The following is a 6,056-nucleotide window of genomic DNA, read 5'->3' on the forward strand; positions in this document are numbered from 1 at the left end:
CACACACGAGAGAGAGAGAGAGAGAGAGGAGAGCGAGAGGAGAGGAGAGGAGAGAGAGAGAGGGGAGAGGAGAGGGGAGGGAGAGGAGAGAGGAGGGAGAGAGAGGAGAGAGGAGAGGGAGAGAGAGGTGAGGGAGAAGGAGAGAGGAGAGAGAGAGAGAGAGAGAGAGAGAGAGAGAGAGAGAGAGAGCTTCCTTCCATTTTCAAGTAGCTATGATTGTCTCCGCCACAGATGAAAAATAAAAGTACCCAAAGACGTACAGGCAGCACTAACAGTGTATTTGTTCCGTGTGTGTGTGTGTGTGTGTAACATTAAGTTGAGGAGAGGATGTGTTAAGGGGGAGTTCTGGAAGGGTTGGAGGGGGCCAATAGACTATATATAATATAGTCTACACACGTATGAAGAAAAGGATTATTTGCTTGACTCTGATGCCCTCTTGTGGTTGACTCAAGAAAAGTCTTTATGCAAATAAGTGTCCCCCAAAGCATAAGGACGGCCCGCATTCTGATATTGCTTACTCGTGGAGGAGAAACCAACACAAAACATACACACATTCCAAACTGGACCATCTAACCATCCACCCAAATCTCAGCTTGGCAATTCCACATCATCACATCTTTATCCTTTTCGCTGGCTGCTTGTTGTGGCTGTTGCATCTTTGTCACTCTGCAGCACTCCTTTTACCTCGGGTCTCAGTAGCTTAGGACACAGACGGATGACCTTCCCTGCTTCTGCAATGTTCTCCCAGGTATTGTCTTAGGGCTTGCCACCCCCAGGCTCACTTTCAAGTTTCCATAGGCCACTGATCCCTTCCAGTTCCAATAGTGACCCAATTCCAACAGCCCTAACACTCCACCAGAACCCGCACACCAGTGCTTCACTGTGCTTCATCCTTTGCAGCCTGCTGAAAGGCCACAATCTTTTGTTACTGTCCCACCCTTTAGAACACCTAAACTCCCTCTTTTGCCTAGCCACACTCTAGGCAAAACCCACTGCCTCTTACTAACATCCCTACTGTGTGCCTTCATGCTGCAGCTGAGTAAAACTGGGGAAATACACAATAATGACTCATCCTAATGTCTCACTGGCAACTACCAATTGATACAGTATGGCTGCTACCCTTAGCCTTTCCTGGTGTGTGTGTGTGTGTGTGTGTGTGTGTGTGTGTGTGTGTGTTTGAGACAGTCTTACTATGTAACATAGGCTGTCCTCAATTGCATGATTCTCCTGCCGCAGCCTCCAAAGTGCTGAAAGCACAGGAACGTGTCTCCACCCCATCCTAATTTTTCTATTTCAATAGTCATCTGAGTCATTCATTCATACTGTCCATCATGTGATCCCCCCATGCCCATGCATGTGTATGTTCATGTGTTCACACCTGGATGCGTGAGATCATGTGTGTGTGTGTGTGTGTGTGATTCCCTGTGATAATGTCACTTGCAGCTTTATTGAGAAAACTGAAGCAAGAGGGAACTCTTAGATTGCCAGAAGTACCCAGCTACCTTTCTTATTATTCTAAAGAGAGGAGCTGTTGACTTTCCTATGTGAAGGCCAGGGCAGCTCCTTTGTACTAAATCCCATCTACAACTTGACTCTCTGGGATAGTACTGTCATCACTACATTAGCAATTCATTGATGAGGACCAGCAGGTGGCAAAGAAAGTCAAGACAGTTGCTGCTAAGCCCAATGACCAGAGATCAATCACTAGGACCCACAGGCCAAAAGGAAAGAATTGACTCCTGCACGCTGTTCTCTGACCTCCATACAGGTTCTATGGCATCTTTGCACACACCTCACGAAATAAGTGTTTGAAGTCTAGAGAGTCATCACAGCTGCTAAGAGTGCTTGCTTTGTAATCATGAAGACCAGAGTTTAAATTGCAGCATCTATGCAACAAGTTGGGCATCTTGCGCACGCCTGTAACTCCCATTCTGAGAGTGGCCAGAGACATTGGAGATTGTTGGCTTCCAGCCTACAGAGAAAATGAAAGTAGGCAGAGAGTAATACCGGAGGATACCTGACGCCCTCTTCCGGCCTCCATGTACATAGATAGATGTATGCACTCACAAATAAGTGTGCATGCACTTACATAGACACATATACCAATAAGTATAAACAAATAAATAAAATATTTTTCAAATGTTTGGTGAGGGCTAGAGAGATGGCCCACCTATTAAAGGCTATGACTTACAACCAGGAAATGCTTTGGTGAACCAAACACAAAAAAGACATAATAATAAGTTGATGACTTAAATCTGAAGAACTCTGTAAGTCAGGAAGAATGGTAGGTGTGACTGATGTGGCACTGTGCACTCTAGCCCCAGGAAGACAACAGTGAGCTCAAGGCCAGCCGGGGCAGAGAGAATGTGTTGCGAGATCCAGGGTAAGCTAGGGGGACGGGGGGGGGGGGGGGGGAACCAAGCTTCTGTGACCTGCTGGGCTCTGTGGCAAGAGCACACCTATCATAGTGACCGAGAGTCTCATGACATATGTAAGGAGGAAAATACCTTGGTCTGTGAGGCAGAAGAAACCAGGGGACCGATGTGTGCCTTTTACCTAATATGTAGCCCTGAGTCAGTTCAGAGACTGAAAACCCCTCTGAGGGGGCACACGTGTGAAATTTTTCCTTCTTTCTTTCTTTCTTTCTTTTCTTTTTTCCTTTTTTTTTTTTTAACAATTTTCTACATATGTGTATATATAATGTACTTTTGTTATATTTCTGCTCCTCATACGCTCTTACCCATTTTCACCCACCACGAAACCCCTTCACCCCCTTCGTTTTCTACCTCCTGGCTGGTGTGTGTGTGTGTGTGTGTGTGTGTGTGTGTGTGTGTGTGTTTGTGTGTGTGTGTGTGTGTGTGTGTCCCACTGTATTTAATTAGGTTTGCTTGCATGAGCCCGGATGTGGAATTACTAACAAATACCGATGAAAGCCAACTCTTAAATTTAAATTATTACACAGGAGATATACTTTGAAAGGTGTATTTTATTTGACAGTCCTACATAAAAATCACAATTGACCCTGGTCAATACTAACAGAAGTTAGTATTTATCAATAGCTACATGTGGCGAGTCTCAGTAAATGTCAGTTCTCAGGGTAGATTAGCTCAATGGCAGTGTGTCGGCCAGCAGAAGGGCACATCCGAACAACCCTAGTTCAAGCGCTAGTGCCACCACCCCTCACACAGCCATAAAGAAAATACATTCACTATGGGACCACACACCAGGATTCTGACTTAATAGGGTAAAGCTAATGTCTGTGGATTTGCATTTGCAATTGTTACTTAGTAATAATTGTCATACATTTGTCAATTAATGCTGGTCTAGAAATACACTATGAATAGTACCACTCCAAAGAGAGGATATCAGATATGACCTCTGAACTTATCCACCTGACCTGAAAATATTCAAAGATTGAACTTTGTAGATGAGCATGTAGGTGGCATCCCGTGTGGCATGGCAGCTGGGATGGTAGCAAGCATTAAATGGGTTCCGCTGAACCTGCCCTTCTACTTCTAAGAACACGGGAACAATACAAGTATGAATCCCAAACTCAGAAGTCCAAAAACTGAAGTAGTTCAGAGTCTGAAGCTTTTTGAGTAACAAGGAGTTGGAAATTCCACAAGTAGTCTAAAGTGACACATTACGGTAAAAATGGAGGCGAACCCACCTTCAGGCTATATTGCAAAGTGTATATGAGTAATGAAATATGAATAAGTTTTGCACTTAGATTGGAGTCTGGTCCTCAGAGTTTAAGAAACACATGCATGTATTCCCAGATTTGAAACACTTTTGGCCCCAAGTATTGTAGATAAAAGGTACTGAGCCTATACTGTGTCCCTAAGAGAAGTGCAGAGATCAATCAATACCAAAAATAGGATTACCAGCAACCTCCCTGCAATTCCTACTTAACTCATCTCCTTTGAAGGAACAAAAGACAGATAAATTACTAGATTATTATAGCCTAAATCAGGTTGAAATGTCAGTCGCCAAAGCAGCACAAGACTAAGATTTATAGTCTTATAGACAACCCAGCATCTACTACCTACGATGCAGTCAGTAGCCTAGTAAATGTTTCCTAACTAAAAATCTGTTAACAATGTGATGAGAGAGTGGGAGTTTTTGAATGGACACAGAATACAAGGGTATTTGTATGTCCACTGAAACACACTATAATGATGGAGGCTTTAAAATATCAGATGCCCACGACAAGCTACTCTACGAATGTCCATAGCACTTTTCTCCATGCTTTCTCAGCATCGTCCAGTGATTCCACACCTCAAATCAGCTGTAGCAGCATACAAGCATATGAGCTTACAACATGCTTTTCACTTCTCTCATGGCGCTCTGCCTCTCATTCTTGCAGGGTTCCTAATCTACCAACAGCCAAAGCCAATGCTAAGCAGTCAGTGTGATACAATCACCCAAGATGACCAGGTGGTCACCTAGTTTCAGGAAATGTATGCAATTTTTCAGTCCAAGGAAACAATGCTTAATCTTTCCAAGGATAATCACATACCCTGGGTAGAAATTTACACGACCTGCCTGCCAGCCAACAGATTTTCATGAACTTGAGACATACCATATCTATTGTCACAGTGTGCATTATTTCTTGGCCTTATAACTTAGAGCAAGGGTATTGGCATTTATTTGATGTAACCTTGCTTCTTGCCACAGGCAAAAGAGTTTTGGAAATGCTCACCTGTTGCCAAAATTTACTATATACCTGTATCGTGACGAAAGAGCTGGCTTCATGGAACAGTGCCATGTGGGAAGTTGCCTTAAAGCAGCAGTAACTATTGCAAACAACCGCATGAACAGGTGTGGGAACCATAACGTGGTTACTCCATCTGCATTGCTCTCCTGGCTGCTTCTCCAGAAGATTCCACCTATGCCTCTCGCCACTCCTGCTTTTCTCTCAGCTAGTCTCTTCAGACTTCCTTCAAATATTTCTCCTTAACACTTTTTTTTTTGTTAAAACTCCTTTTGTCTTCTTGAAAATCCCTTATATGATATATCACACATTTATTTTCCTCTTGTTCATGATCTATAAGGTAAGCTTCAAACAAGCAGGGATTTCTGTTTCAGTCCTCTATCGCCAGTGCCAAAGACAGTGCCAGGGTCAGAGCCCGATTGGACTGAAGAGTAAACAGCACCTCTGCCTACACCATGGATGGATGGCTAACTTCCGCTGTAAAAGATCCAGCAATAGCCATTTCAAACTTGTCAGCATGTAGTTTCTGTCCTGACCACTCCTCTCTGGTCTTGCAGTACGAAAGGAGCTACAGACGGGTAAATAAATGTTCAGTGTGTGGAGAGGGAAGAAAGGGCTTTGCTCAAAGATTAACATCCTCTCTAACTTGACTAACCTGGCTTACCACATCTAGAACTGTTTAACGGAAACTTCTAACTTAAAGATAAGTCATCAAAATAGGCAACCAGGGCAGAGAAACTGTCTGATTTTGCTTTCTTCAGTGCTCAATGTCAATCAAGTGCTCAGCCAAATCCCATCATCCTGCCCATGTATTTCCAACCCCTTCTTACAAAGCAAAATCTCTAGAAAGCTAAGCCCCTGTCACTCAAGGCTGGCATACAGATCACAGCAATGCAGTTGATAAAATTCAGCATCTAGGACCTGGGGATACAGTTCAGAGGTAGGATAGTGACCTACAGATGTGATAAAAGTAAGACAGTCAAGGCAGGATGCAGAGGTGCATCCTAGCAGTGAGGAGGCATGTGGGTGGGCAGACCTCTGTGAGTGTGAAGCCAGCCTGGCCTACATAGCCAGTTGTAGGCCAACCAGTGCTACATAGTGAGAGAAGGGCTTTCAAACAAAACAAACAGGCTCACAGCTGGGCTATTTCAAATTTCCAACTACCTGTGGCACCAAGAAAGAACCCAGGGCCTTAAATATGGTAGGCAACACCCCACCACCGAGCTACAAACTCAAGTTCCTGTTTTTATTCCTGTAATTAGTTAAATTTGTTCTTTAATGATTATAGGCATACATGCAACATATTCTGATTGCTCTTAAACCCCATCTTTTATCCTTTTAT

Source organism: Acomys russatus, chromosome 10, assembly GCF_903995435.1.
Source record: "Acomys russatus chromosome 10, mAcoRus1.1, whole genome shotgun sequence".
In the NCBI taxonomy this organism is placed as follows: domain Eukaryota; kingdom Metazoa; phylum Chordata; class Mammalia; order Rodentia; family Muridae; genus Acomys; species Acomys russatus.